Source organism: Passer montanus, unplaced genomic scaffold (assembly GCF_014805655.1).
Source record: "Passer montanus isolate IOZ18808 unplaced genomic scaffold, ASM1480565v1 scaffold61, whole genome shotgun sequence".
NCBI classification, from domain to species: domain Eukaryota; kingdom Metazoa; phylum Chordata; class Aves; order Passeriformes; family Passeridae; genus Passer; species Passer montanus.
In genome coordinates this window covers 202,293-217,547 of record NW_024371149.1, presented here as the reverse complement: position 1 = coordinate 217,547, position 15,255 = coordinate 202,293, and the positions used below count along the sequence as shown (strand labels likewise).

Below are 15,255 nucleotides of genomic sequence, written 5' to 3'. Positions count from 1 at the left end.
TGTACTTCACCTCAATAGGATCTTCATTCTCTCAATCTGCAAATCACAATCAGTAGCTCCTAATTTGCTATTCAGTAGTCTTGGAACAGCAGGAAACCCATCAACACCTAAATAGGTATTCTCCCTAATGGAGATAACAAGGATTAATTCACTTTAACCACTTAAGGTCCAAAAGAAACCTTAGTGGAGTTCAAAAAGAAAATTAAAACTCTTTTTAAAAATTAACATAACAATGAATCACTGTAGAAATAGGACCAACTATTGAGTGTCCTTTCCATCCTCACATGATGGGACACATTTCACAAGGTGTTTCCACCTTAGGTCTGCAATGCTTTGCTCATGTAATTCTCCTGCCATCAGAGAATTACTGCTGGCTTATAGGAAAGTGAGGTAAGAAAAGGTCCAGCCTGTGATTCCGTGCTTTAATTCTACTAAATTCAAATATTTCAATGGGGTCTTTATATGTGCTTTCATAAGTTTATACATGTTATATATATATTGAAGACTGAAATGCACTGAAATTGATTTAGAGTTTGTGAAATACACTGAAATTGATTTAGAGTTTGTGAAATTAATCTGAAATTGAAATGAAATTAATTTCAGAGATCTCAAACATTCAGGGTGCCTGCACAGTGAGTGTTTTCTGAGTGACAGCTGCATACCAAAAAATAATATTAAAGCTCTAGGCAGAAATACCTGGGTGAGCCCCAACTATCCCTGAATTCCATCTCTCCACAGATGGTGTACAATGTACAGAAGAATCTGCTTCACCCACTTGCACTGTAGTCAAACACAACATGCTGAACTCCACTGACTCCTCTTGCAAAGCTGAAGCTGGTGCACAGCAGCAGGATCAATTCAAGAGGTCCCAGAGTGGAATCTGACCTCACCTGGGACTTCACATATGCCCTGGGGCTAAAACATCCTGTGTAGCATAGCTCTGTGCTGTGCAAGATGATGGGGCTGAGAGGAGAATCAGCCACTTTGTTTCAGGGGTTAAAGCTGCAGATTTTAAAAGGAAAAGGTATTTCAAAAACTAATAAAAAGAGTTTAGCTGCTTTAGCCATCAAGCAACCAAAGAGACCTCCAATGGTCACTGGAATTTAGTTCTAGGATTTATTGGATGCTATTGGAATGAGAAATTCTTGGCATCAAATTTTGAAAAGGAAGAGGAAGTGCTGTGAATGCCAAAATAGTGTTAATTAAGGGTCTTCAAGAAGTTCTTGTCTCCCTAGGAGCCACTTTCTCTTATATACTCTTGGAAAAATATACAATCCTTCTTTTTAAGAGATCCTCTTGCCAAGAGATTCTTAAAGTACTTCACCTGCATTACACCCATTAACTTTGCAAATTCCTTATTATCTGATTTTATAGAAGGGTGAAAGTATGGACACAGAACGTATGAAGTCGTAAATGCTTTACCTATTGCCAAAATCTGAAATATCTTCTGGGGATCCAGAATAACTCCTGCCCATCAGAAGGTTGCTATTTTTTTCCCCCAGGGCCAACTCAGTAACAAACCAAAACATATCTGTCTGCTGCATATAGTGGGCTTTGAACTGGACATATGGCATGCAGTGATGACCTTTTTTTCCCTACACATCCTTTACACTGAGCTATTGCCCTTGTTAAAAGGGAGCAATTTGGACCCACAGCTGGGTATTATGTAACTCACTCCTCCACCAACCCTTCCTGGCACATTTCAGCTCAATATTGAAAAACAAGGTGCAGTTTGGCACCTTGGCAACAAATCTTGACAAACTTTTATTTCAACCGTGGCAGCCAGAAGCTGTGCCAGAGGCCAGGATCCCATCGGACCATGGGCTGCACTGACACTAAATCCTACCCTTAGCAGCCACCATGGCCAAAGAGTGGCACACTGCACTAAAAGTGGCCACCTGGTTCAGCTGGCAGGGCACTTGTGCAATGCATGCCACACCTGGACATGGCAAAACATTCAATACACATACGGCACCATGAAACACTTCCCTACAATCATCCTGAGGCCCAGTGTTAAAAAAGGAAGAAACAAAAATAATATCCCAGAACATGACAGTAAAGGAGAAGACAGACATTGCTGATGACACTGGTACTTTAAAGAACAATGCATTCCTTTGGAAAATGCCTAGAGGATCCCAAGATGCAGCCCATCCCTCTGGGTATAGTCAGGCGAACCGATTCAGCAGTTCCTGCCAATCTGACCTGGAAAATGGCCTTAAATCTGTTTGACTCCAAGTCAATGTGAAAAACACATCAATCTGGCACTTGAAAGTTGCTATAAAGAGCACCAGCACAAATGGTGCTACATCCTGTTTCTAGTTCTGGAAATCTCTAGTTCTTCAAAAAGAGATGAGGAAATAAACCATTCCCAAAAGCCAAGTTATATAATAAGGGTGATAATGGGAAAGTTCATCCCAGCCCTTGGAATCAAATAGTGAAAGCTTAGGGCTTGTACCAAATGTGATGAAATGGTGATTGACTCCATTTTGTCATTGTAAAAGACAAGGGGTGAATGAATATTGCTGAGATACAAAAAACAGTTTTGGTTTGTGTGTTTTGTTTTTTTTTTCTTTCTGGGGCACTCAATTGAGCAGAACAGGCAATTCAGCCCTTACAAAGTATTTGCACTGCTACAAAGAGGATTTTAAAGAACGGTTTTGAATAAAAACTTTGAATTATATTCACACCAAAAGGGGATGTCCAGGGGCGTGATTAGAGTGCCAGGGAGAGTGATGATGGCCTCAGACAGAAAACAGAGATGAAAAAACAAATGCATTCTGACTCACTCTGGTCTCAAGTGTATTAGTACTCATCTGGGAGGTGGCAGGGAGATTGCTCCTCTCATGAATTCCACCAAAAGCAATGACTTGCTCTGTGTTCACAATGCAATACTACCAAAGCCAATCTATTTCTTTAAATGGCAGACAATAGTGCCTCTCAAATAGAGTCTTATTTTGAGCTTGAACAGGCGAAAAGGATTTGGCAGTGAAAGGGTTAGTGCTCTGAAGGCGCCTCAAAGACCACACTGCATGTCCTAATTACAAGGCTCATCAGCCCAGCTGCAATGAATTCAGGATTTCCTTATCTTGCCATACTGGGGGGATGGGGAATCTGGTGCTAAAACTTAGAAACAGGCCTTGGTGGGAGGTTCGAGCTGATAATGTAAGTTTGTCTATTTGTTTGTTTTTTCCTTCCTATGTAACTTGTTGATTTAATTGAATATGAACCAAACTGAAAATCTTGTATTGTATTTTCCAAAGGTAACCTCACTGCTGGGTAGATCTTTAAACTGTATCTGTTGCTGCTGTTGGGAAGCAGAGTTCCCTTTGTTATTTGTTTGCTCAGTGTTTCCAGTTAAAGGGCACATAATCGGTAAGGTTGCAGTGTGGTCCTTTGTGAAAGGCAGCTATTGTCTTCTATAGCTTCCTCACTCTGATTTCCAGTTGGGTAATGTACGTGAGTGACTCAGGAGTTCCAGTATCTAATTCACCTCTAAGATATTCCTAGTTACACGAATGATTGGCTAATGCTCTTGATTCCCTTGGCCGGGTCCCTCCCTTTCAGAAACATCTTTTGGGACTGATGTGTGAAGAGGTAGAAAAAGAAACTCTGAAACCCTTGCTTTATCTCTTCAGTTTCTTTTTTAGCAATGGTATAATGTTGAGAAGAAAGACAACTGTTGCGAGTATGCAATGAAACATTCAAAGATAAATAAGAGGCAAAGTCTTACTTTGCAAATTTCCCTTTGGTGTGTATAGCTACTGCTTTATCTGTAAAGGTATGTTTTTAAAAGGGACTAAAAAGCACAGAGAGCACAACAGCCTCTCAATTATGACATTTATGTCTGAGCATCTACCAGACCAGCTGGTATTAATAAGCAATGGCAACTTGTTCATGTGGGAATGGTATCTTCTTATTAGGCATGGACTGGAAAAGTAGAGGTATCTCTGGAAAAAACAGTTTCTGCCCCAAGTTCGGTTTGTGTTGCTGGACCCTTAAGGTAGTGAAGATAAAGATGAACCTATCCACCATTATATAAGGCTAGAATGACTTGTGCTGGTTGATGTGGGCTGTAACTGGCCAGTGCATCTGTCTGATGCTCTAGAAGTTAGTGTGATTTGTGTTTATGGTTCTCTCTACATTTGTAGTAACTGCACGTACTGAAGTGAGGTCCTGTAGCACTTCAGTGGTCCTACAATCTAGTCCAGTCATCAATGCTTCCACAGCATGATATAGGCTGTAATCAAAAAGCAAAGAATTTTTGATGGCTTATTTTTGCTGCCGACCTAATAAAGCAAACACAAATAAAGAAGTCTTAATGGACAGAGTTAAGTTTAAGTCAACAGACGCCATGGCTGTTTGAAGTCTGTAGGAAAAGAGAGTTGGATTGTCCTGTCATCAGTATGGGAAAAGTAAGGTTTTAATCTGCTGTAAATTGTAAATATTTTCCAGCCTGTATGACAGTAACCAGACTAGCCATGCTACTCATTAGCCCTGCACTGAAATATCAAAAGGTGCTAAAGTTATCAGCTTGGATTTTCACAAAGATAAGAACGGAGTGGTCCCTGTGCTGTGTCATGGATAAAACAGTAGGACAGACAAGTCATTGCCCTCAGTTGCTGCTTTCATGTTGGAGGAGAGGGAAATCTGAGCTACCCAAACAGTAATTCAGTGGCTTGTATGTGTAACATACAAAACTTAACCCGAGGGCCTATAGCTGTCTTATTTCCTTGTGCCCTAAGGCTTGCTTCTGGTGTGGGCTTTATCCATGGGGCCATGCAATAGGTGTGAAAGCACAACAGTTGCACCAGAAGATAACCATGTTTGGAGAAGAGCACTTCAAATCTCTGACTTCTCTGTGCTTCAGCTCTTCATACGTGGTTAAAACAGTTCCCTAGTTTTGTCCCCAAAGAAAACATCCAATGCAGAATCACGGAATAGAATCATGGAATTGTTTAGATTGGAAAAGACCTTTAAGATCATCATCAATGTTAATGGCCAACCCCAAAGCCTTCTGAAAACAGAGGGATTAAATGAAAATATGGTAATAAATTTAGTTGTATTAATTTGAGCCAGAAGAAATAGAGAAGTTTAATTACCAAGGCTGAACTGGAAAACCTCAAAAACTGCTCCTGTATGGCTTGTGTCTGCTTTAGCTCCTCTGATAAATTGGATACTTTTAACAAAAAAACAGCTTAAGAGTTTGTTCAGTAACATTTTATCATTGGAAAACTAAAAGCCAAGATCATCACTCAGTAAAGAAAATGTTTGCCTGGAGCAAGAAAAAAAAAAAAGACTCAGGTTTCTGTTTTCTTCTGAAGTCAACTTTTAAATCAACTGTCAAAAAAATCTGGTCTTTGGCCTGACTTTTAGTAAAATCTGAATTACTCAAGTTCTCATATAAAACCAGAGAAAAATGTAGATTAGCCAAGAAACCTTAATGCATTCCTGACTAGTTAGACTAGCCAAGTATACCTTAATTCATCTTTCTTCTGCAGGGGGGTTTTAGACAAATACATGTTTATGTTAAACTGCTAACACTAATGTCAACTTGTAAATATCTTCAGACAGACGGCACTAGGCCTTTCCTTCTGCAGAAACAGTATCTTAAGGGGACAGCTACAAATGCAGCGTGACCTGCCAGTGGTTGTAAAGCGAGTCATTGAAGGGCAATGAATCTTTAATCCAGCATACAGACCTCTCTAATCTAGTTATTCCAAATCTGACAGCTCAGCTGGCTGTGGCTTCTCAGGCTGTAATTGCTGAGACTCTGCAGAACAGCAAGTGGGTGCAACAAGCTCCTCTGAGCATGACTGGTATGTCCCTTCAATCACAACCACCACCTCACCTTCTTTAGATCTGCTGGTCTTTAACACTTGGATCCAAAGCTTTCAATGAGTTTCTCAGGTCTTTAAAAAATCCTGCTCCCTCTGTACTGTACAGTGGTGAAGTTATGCTGACAGCTCAGGAATTGCTCAGTCATCATCTCCAGGCTGGCTGGAGCTCAGGAAAGCCTTTTGGCTTTCTGCTAGTACTGTGACCCTCCTTATTTCAGACTCAGGGAAGGGTTTGCTGTGGATATCAGTGAGGATACTAATTTTTAACAATGTACAGGCCTTTAGAGGCAGATGTGGGAGAGGACAGAGATTTGCTCTGGTCAGAGGCATGCAGTCTTGAAGGAACTTTCTAAATCTTGCACCAAGTTCTGCAGGGTTCCTTTTCATCTGCTGAACACCCAACAACTGCCCTCATATGTTCAAGAGAAGCTCTTATACATGAGCTCTATATTAGGGACAACAGAGACCATTCACATTGCAAATTGCTTTAACACATCCCCCAGGAGCCCTGGATTCCCAGGCTGTCCCCTGGCCACCAACCTCCCTGACCTTTGGGGAGAGGCCACACTGTTGGGTGGTCCCTGGCAGGCCCCTCTGTCCTTCTGCCCAGAAACAAGTCCTTTTGCTCCAGACAGGGGTCTCCAGCGAGGAGCAGGTCATGAAGGCTGTACAGCATGAAGTGAGGGGAGAAACGGATGGACATGTTTTGATCCTTGCACTTTCTGTTAACATCTCAGCTTCCTGCAGGAAATCTTGTCTCAATCTGACCTGCAGTCTGAAAAACAAGAGTCGAGTTTCCTCTCATTTGGTAGGTCTTTTGACACTCCAAACGCAAGAAAAATAACACCCGGAAATAGATATGTGCCTGTTCAAGACACACTTAGGAAAGCATTCACCTCCTGTGCAGCTCTTGCACGATGAAAGGTTTTGCTACGAAATGTCCATTTTGGGTTAAACAGAACTCCAAGTCTGAGATAGTTTTGTTTATATCATTTACATCCAGTAATGCCTTCTTGGCACAGAAACCTCTGCGCCGGCTGCCAGAGTTTAAAAGAGTCACAGCTAAGGTCGCTGTCAGAGGTAGGAACAATACATCATCTGCCCAGAGCGGGCCCCTCGCAACGCGCCAGGGCCTCAGCTCCTGCGCTCACGGGAAGACAAAAACTTTTATTAAATTGAGTATGGTGAGGAAAATAAATTATTTCTATTACTAAATGACAGGCTGGAATTTCATTCTGTGACTCCAGCTTTTAGATAGTTATATCTACTTTTAAAGCTTCCCTCTTAATCAGCTGTGATACAGCACAGCTTGAAGTGTGATCTCAGCAAGCAAACCTAAAACATCACAATCTGCTTCAGATAAATTACAAAATAACAACTGAGAAATCTGGTTTCAAAGTAGATTTGAGGGTTTTTTGGTTTTTTTTTTCTTCCCATGCTGTGACTGTTAGAGGAATGAATCTATTATTTTACTAATTTCAGTTGCAATGTATGTTAGAGAAAGATGGTTATACAAGAACACCTCTGTATTTTAAGGATCACTGATGCCCAAATCCTCTTAAAAACTAGTCCTCTATTTTCAGGGTGCAGTGACTGTACAATAGATCATTTGCTTTCCTTTCAACCACAGTATCCACAGCCCTAATGACTACTTCCAAAACAGTTGCCTAGCAGACTCCCTTAATATGAAGAAATATAGGCTGCAACTCCCCTGCAAAGACCACTGAGATACCTGGAACTCCTAGAAGCAAGAGAAACCTGTGAGACCAAGCTGATCCCCTTAAAGTGTTTGCTTGGTTGGCATTTAGCTGGATGAGATGTAAATACAGATTTCCAGGTACCCACAATCCTTCTATGTAAGGTATTGCACTTGTGTTCATTGAAAAGACACCAAATCCTGCCACGTGCAGGGAGTAGGTGTGGGTGGCCAGTTAATACAGCAGGAATTTACCTCTGCTTTGCATATGAGCTCAAGTCCTGGATCATGAGGGCATTCGCTAATCTTCAAACCAAATTTGTCAAAACACAAAATGTATTTCTTAAGAAACAGGTTTGGAAGACCAGGCAGAAGTTCTCCCATCAGCAGCAGTTGAAGGAGCTAAGAAAAAGGGTCTACATGAGGCTCCTTAAAACTCCTCTTAGTCAAAGTATTGGATTTGTTACTAGTTGGTTACACCAAAACATATGACAGAAAGTAAGAAGCTAGGCTTGTGATATGTTAAAATTTAAAACCCGCCAAAACTCCCCACAGCTGTGCTGGCCTGGCTAGACAATGAGGGACAGGGAGAAAGGACTTGTAACCCAGCATTTATTCTGCTTTCCTCAAGTGAATCTGTCTATAATTTTAGATTCTACTTTTAGCAGATCACAAATTGTTTGCTATGGTTCTGAAAGTAAGACTCAACCTGCAGGAAAAATGAAGTGATCCAGGCTTTTACACTTATAAAATACTGTCTGTCTGAATTGTGTCAGCATTACTGTAAGATTTGAATAGCTTTGTAAAATTTAATTAGTTGCTTTGATCTATTATAATTACTCTGGAACCCACACAGAACCTAAGTAAACCATGAGGAAAATACTTATAGTATCTCCATTTAATTTAGTAATTTCATTGTTGCTTCCTAAAAGAGGAAGAACAATTCCAGAGTTAGCAAAATGGGCATCGGGCCATTGGCAATTTTTCTGGGGAAGACAAACTGGGGAGCGGTATGGGTATTAATTGTGACAATTCATTAAGCTGTTCAGGAAAGGGAAGGTTATACCCAGTATCACTTTTTAGGTAGCATTTTTATGTATACATCTAATTTGGGTAACAGGATACAACTGCTTTTGTTCCTACGCAAATATATATCATCAGAATTGTATGATTTGCCTTTGTAATATCTGTGCCTGCACTTTTAGGCAAGTGCACTGTGTCATTATTTTTCATGGTTCTTAAAGCAGCATGGAAAAGATTCTCCGGTCTTACATTTAAATTTCACTTAAATTATGTTTCAAAGTCCTTTTATGGTGCACTTAAACTCTGATCTAGAAAACTTTCCTTGGTGTTAATCCCCACTTGGCATCTGTCAGTAAAATGCAATCTTTTCTTCTAGTTGTCAATTACCAAAGTAACAGGACCATCTCTACAAGTTACCTATCATGTGCAAGTACAGAAAATCCCCCAAATGTAACCAAAAAGGCCGGGGGGGGGAAGAGTGGCATTGGCTTTGGGATAAAAGCAGTTCACTACACCTCTTGGTTCCCTACTTCATTCCATACATTTCATAAATTAATATATTGGTTCAAGTCAGACTCGGTTGTCTGATCATTTGTGCAGTTCACTGGAGAAGGATCTTTCTTTTCTCTTCTGAATAACTGAGTCTGTGTCTGCAGAGCAAAAGAGGAGTGGATGAAAAATCATTACCCAACACACAGTTACATCACCCCTTTGTTTGGGTGCTTTGGCATGGAAGACACTGTAAACGCATAAAATAGCTGTAAATGAAAGCTCTGTGTATAAAATATAATTGTAACAAGAATTCTACATCCTTTTACCTCCAATTATAGGTTGGTGTGTTTTGCTTTTCTATATACTGCCTGACAGGTTTTTTCCAACATGTGAATGTACTTGTGAGGCAGAAAAAGCATGCCAGTGCTTCTCCCAATGAGAAGTTTGCATAGATACAAAATCCCAAGTGATTTAAAAGAATTGGCAACGATTTTCAGCTAATCAGGAATAATAAATATAACTGGTCTACCATCTATTTCTTGATTTTATTTTTCTTTTCAAGCTATCAAAAAGAAATCAATAGTAAAGCAGAAAGTGCATATTCCTCTTCTTGAGGACTTGATTTACTTTCAGCAATTAATATTTTAGTTCTTGCCAGCTTTCCAAGCATGGTTCTCATTGTGATGTGAAAGCAAGTAGCTGCAGATTACTATGGTGGATAATAATTTCACTGTAAATAAAGTAAAGCCCAGGTGTAAGTCATGTTTGAATTAGTTAAAGCTGGAGGTAGGGCAGGTGTGCTGCAGAGCTACAGCAGCATTTGCTGGGGGCAGGGGCAGTTTGTTGGTAAGGACACAACACCAGAGGCTCTGGCTGTTGGAGCAAATTCAACACACTCCCTTCTTACTTCTGGGAACTTTCTGCTGTTCTTAGTCAGGTAAGGAAGCCAAAGTAAAAGTAACGTAATTGTGTTTAGAACACTTTCTCTGGTGAATCAAATTTGGCTCTTGTGCATTTCTTCCTGCAATCAAATTGCTATTAGGCAATTCAGCCTAAGTGTCAAGAGTAAGGAGAGTATTTGCTACATGCAGGACTGTCCACTTGCAAAAACATACACAAACAAAACACTTAATCCTGGACAACAGAGAATCCTAAAGCCACACCAAGGTGCTATAAATGGAAGAGTGTAATTTGGATAATAATTTGAGTTTCTCACTTTTTATACAAGATATAGATCTTATTTTCCGACTCCACTTCCTATAGTACATTCACACCTGGGGTTTTTATTTCCCTGGCAAACGTGGGTGTTTTCCAAAGGCCACAGAAGTAGCAGAGCAGGAGGCCACAGCTGCAGAGATAAGAACAGGGTGCAAAAGAGAATGCTTATAGACATAAACCCCTGATTTTTTTGCATTTTAAAGCATATGTCCAATTGGAATTAGGAACAGAATAATTATTAGCTCAAATACCTGTAATAGGACCTAAGATTTTGAGACCAGCTGTGAAAGCTCACTTTGTGTGCTGAGGCAGCGTCATCAAAAGGGCTCTGGAGCTGGCTGCGTTGGGAGAACACAGACTGGTCTTGCCAAGACCTCCAAATGCATGTTGTCCTCTCATTAACATAAGAGATTCAGCTCCCTGGAATCTCTTATGAGGTCTGATGTGGGAATTGACATTTAACTTCCTGAAAAGCATTTTAGAATTGTTTGGCACTTTAAGTAGCCACAAAATACCGGTAGTGTATAATCATCCTGAGGCAGAGAGCACAAGTCCCTGCAACACAGGAATTGTTATGCTAGTGTCCTTTCAATAAAATTGAGAGAAGGTTAAGGGCACTCCAATGTTAGTACTTACAGTGAGAAAAAAAAATAAAATTAGGAAATAAATCAAATAGTAATCATTATTATTAAAGGACATATTCAGGTACTGAAGACTGCTACTCTGTGAGTCTGTAGCTGAGAAAGCAAGAAGTCCTCACTTGAGTGCCTAGCACATTAAGCACCCTATGGATCAAAAACATGCTGTTTGTTAGAATAACTAATAATGTTGGTCAAAATTAAACAAACTGGACATGTTTTGGAACATATGGCAATTTTTGCTAACCTGCCTCTCTGTTGATTTTGCCTTCAGACCACACTGGTTGTGAGCAGCATTTGGTTTTCCCTTTTAAATCTTTTAATCATGGCTGTTCCCAAAGATACTGCATTTAATTCAGGGAGCCAATGGCCTGATCTGGTATAGCAATCCTTATATTCTTCTGATACTAAGAGAATGGAGATTGTTTTTTTTAGTCTTATAATTACCCTCCAAATTACTTCATCTAGGCCAAATAACAGATCTTTCTTCATCAAGTATCAGCCTAGTATGTAACCTCCTAATTCTATGAAAGACAGATGGACAACAAGTTTGTCTGATAAAATATATTTTCTGTAGAACTGCCAATTTCCTCCCCTATGTTTTTGTTCTTCGAGTATTTCATCAGTTTTTGTTGTTAGCTTATGAATGTCACTGTCTTCTTTGGGAAGTTACCTAATCTCTCCCAGTGCTTTAGACTTGCTTGTTTCACAGGGATTTGAATGTTATTTTCCACAGCATACTCTGAACTTTTCTTAACTCCACACATTTTTCTTTCCAAGCAAGCGATCCGTACTTTACTGCAGCAAACTGAACTTGCTGGTGTGCTGTCATTCCCAGTCAGTTCCCCTCTTGCCTATAAGGACTGGATCTGGAAGTCTCTAAGTCAGAAACATGAAAATGGTGATTATTTTCTCATCTAGTACGTGCAGTTATTCATGCTTAAATAAAATCTAGTTTATATCCAGAAAGTGGCTGCTGTAGAGGCTTCTAGAAGAAATTTTGCTCTTGAAAGGCACAGAGTAGAGAAAAAAATGTGACTATTATATTATGATAATTTCTAGTTGCTGCTTGCTGTCTCTTCTTTACCAAAGAGAGCACTGACCTGGTAGGATGCCTCCTGTTAGTATAGAAAAATACCTTATGAGTCTCTTGCCCCCTTACTCTAGGTTTTTCAATTATAACCCTCAATGACAAAGCCACAGATACCTGGCTGTGTCTCAAAGGCATTAAATTCCACATAACCAGCCTCACAACAAAACCTCAAATACTTGGCTCTGATGGATGGTGTTATAATGAGGGTGGAGCTCAGTTCAATGGCCAATTTATTGCATCTTAATGGTCTAACATGCTTTTATTTCATATCTAGGACAACAAATGCTGCCATAAAGTTTGGCTTAAAGCAGGTCTGTTTTGCAAAACGAGTCTTGCATACAGAACAAAACACTCATTGTTGCTTTACTGTTTAAACCTTTATTATTTTTTTTTTTCCTTGGTACAATGGGCTTTTATGCACCAAACAGCTGTGTTCATCATGTTTATTTAGAAGGCATCCATTGTAGTGGAAAAAGTCTGGAGGACAAAAATCTTGAAGTACAAGACTACTCTGTGGGTGCTGGCATTTTTATTTTTTTGCTGTCCTGTTCCTTTGGTCAGTATGCAAGTCACATACACAGGCAGTGCCATGCAGACTTGCAAACCCTGTATAATAGCAACTTTTCACAAGTGCTGTCTCTTATTCCAAGTGTTCTTCTCCAGAAAGTTTCAATTGCAAGGCAACATACAGGACACACAACTATTTTACACCCTATGATCCTATCATTTTTCAATCTGTTGCTATTTTGGACCCTCATTAGGTCACTTTCCAAATATTGTGTACAGCTATGTGTCAATCATTGTCACAGCTTGGCTCCAGGCTAAGCCAACCCAGGACAAAACCGTGAGGGGAAAAAAAATGCCAACCAAAGCAAGCACTGTGTAGAAAACAGTCAACAGTTTGACTGTGGAAAGCTATGTGTTGTTCCAAAGATAGCATAAGCCCACTTGCTGCAGAAACAGCATACAGTACTAATGCTCTCCAAAATAATTTTATGCGGTTGAAATGTGTAGTGTATACCCAATGGCATCTGCAAATAAACAGATGTTAGAATCTCAAGAATTAAGAGCATGACATTGTCGGAAACTCTTGGGTGACTCCTGCCAAAAAGGCAGTCTGGTTTCCCGTTTCTGGAAAGAACAGAGCATATAAGATATTGCCAGAACTTCTTTTGAGCAACAGTATCTCTAGCACCTTCTAAACCCTTGAATGAAAGCTGCTGTACAATCAGGCAGTGTTAGCCTGGGAAATCAGAGGGTTCCCTACTTCCTTCAGGGTACATCCAGCAGGGCAGATGCATTCCCATGCCATAGGAGATAGCTGTGCTCCTTTCCCTCTTGTCAGGTTATCGTGTGTTAGGACATAGTTCAGGTGAATACTGGAAATATACAAGTGTCTCCATCAGCCACATAGTCAATGCCGTCGTCACAGGCTCGAAAATGAATGGCAACAAACTAACATGCCTTATCCTTTAAAAATAATAAAATATCTGTATAGAATGAAATGGCTTCTTATTTCCTGAATGGTGAATGCTCTTGGCTTTCTACAGAGCTGCAATTCTCAGTTGCTGTTGCTGCTCATGTGCCTCAGGAAACTGTAATGAGGTTAAAAAGAGCAGAATAAAGTTACAGCTTGTGGATGATAGGAATCCACACAGAAGGTGATTCTGGGATCTGAAAACAGCACAGCTGGGGGGAGGCTGCACAGGGACTGACTGCTTGGAGCTGGGGCAGAGACAGGGGCCTGAAGAAGGCCTGGCATAGCAGGCAAATTATCTTCCAGAAGAAAGGTTAGGGGGGAAAATGGAAAGAACTATGAGCCAAGTGGAAAGGGAGTGTGACAAAAGGATTAGCTCCTACTTGCACAGAGTATAGTAGAAGTCGAAATGAACTCGGGAACTGTCAGGAAGAGAAAACTGTTTCTCAGAGACTGTTTCAAAGGCTTCCTGAATGCAGACTCCATTTACTTGTTTCTTCCTTTTTCTCCCAAAAAATAAAGGACCTGCTGTGAGCAGAATGTATCTCAACTTCAATAAACACGGGCCTGAACAGAGTCCCAATCTGGAATCCATGCTGGCCGAACTCCTGGAGGCTTGCTGCTACCTGGGTACCATAAAGCTTGAAAGCCAAGCAGGAAGGGGTAAAATCTACAATTTGTCATCAACAGGTAGGTAGCTAATAGTTTAAATTGCACTACCTGCTAATCTTTTTTGCAAAATCAATGTGCTTGTTAAGTCTATATGTTGTTGAACTGCCCATGTCATGTCGTGATTAGTAAGACTTAATCAGGTTGAACGGGTTTTGAACTACATACTCTCAAAAACAGTGCCTATTCTGAGAGTGCATGTGCTTTGTTAAATTGTTAAAGAAAAAAGAATTTCTTATTAAAGGAAAATGTGTCTACATAACTCTGGCTCTCAACTGTTAGCAGCTCTATTACAAGAGCACTTAGGGAATTGGATTTAGTTTTAATTAATAACTCATAACTTTTCTGACAGAAGGGTGTACTTTGAGAATACATTTTAAGTCGACGTTTAACATAAAAGGTGCTGGAAGAACTTTGAAATGTCATTCTGTGGGAAGTGCCAGAGCAGGTTGGGATGTATAGTCCATCTGACCATATCAAACAAAGCCGCTGTTGAATGCCTCCGGCAAGAGTCCCACAGTAGGGTGCCAAACTCCAGCTGGGTCTTTTCTGGAGAGGCTGGGAGCTGTGGTGTGCGAGGTGCCACCTTGCAGGATCTCTCTCCACACATGTGAAACCCCTCCAATGCAGAAGTGCTTGACCTCAACAACTTCCTGCGACAGGGAGTTCCACAGCGAATTGTCTTTGCATATCCTAGTTGTTTAGCTTCCTTCCCTTTGGTTACATTTAGTCTTGTTTTGCGTTACGAAACGTGCACAAAACTTTTCTGCTCTTTTTATCACGTTCCTGTTTGTATTTCTTCCTTTCAAATAGTGCCTGCCTTTGGTCTCTCATAAGCCATATGCAGTCCTATATCAAGCTCTTTAAGTAACGCTTTAGGGGGAAGAAAATAAAAGGGGGGGGGGGGGGGGGGGGGGGGCGGCGGCGGTGGTGGTATTTTTGCACGTTATGACGGATGTAGCACTTTTTGCGTGTCCTGCCCCCCGTCCCTCCGGCTGCGCACGGGAAATCCGTGTAACCATTGACCAGACTGTCAACACGGGCGCCCCGCGCCGCTGGCGGGCGGCGGGAGGAGGCGGCGGCCGCGCCAATGCCGCGGCGGCGGCGGCGCC

General features: G+C 40.8%; 1 protein-coding gene and 2 long non-coding RNA genes across 3 annotated transcripts in view; 2 read left to right on the top strand and 1 right to left on the bottom strand.

The window, feature by feature from the left end:
• LOC120510907 overlaps positions 1 to 2,413 on the top strand; it is a 96,396-nt gene extending 93,983 nt beyond the window's left edge. Inside the window, exon 3 of the long non-coding RNA XR_005629618.1 lies at positions 739 to 2,413. This is a non-coding gene — a long non-coding RNA (uncharacterized LOC120510907). The remainder of the gene's footprint in view (positions 1 to 738) is intronic.
• The window catches only part of ZCCHC24 (zinc finger CCHC-type containing 24), a 108,064-nt gene that overhangs the window by 91,028 nt on the left and 1,781 nt on the right, over positions 1 to 15,255 (bottom strand). The gene's annotated exons all lie outside the window — the stretch shown is intronic.
• The window catches only part of LOC120510908, a 36,461-nt gene continuing 33,587 nt past the window's right edge, over positions 12,382 to 15,255 (top strand). The window contains exon 1 of the long non-coding RNA XR_005629619.1: positions 12,382 to 14,164. This is a non-coding gene — a long non-coding RNA (uncharacterized LOC120510908). The remainder of the gene's footprint in view (positions 14,165 to 15,255) is intronic.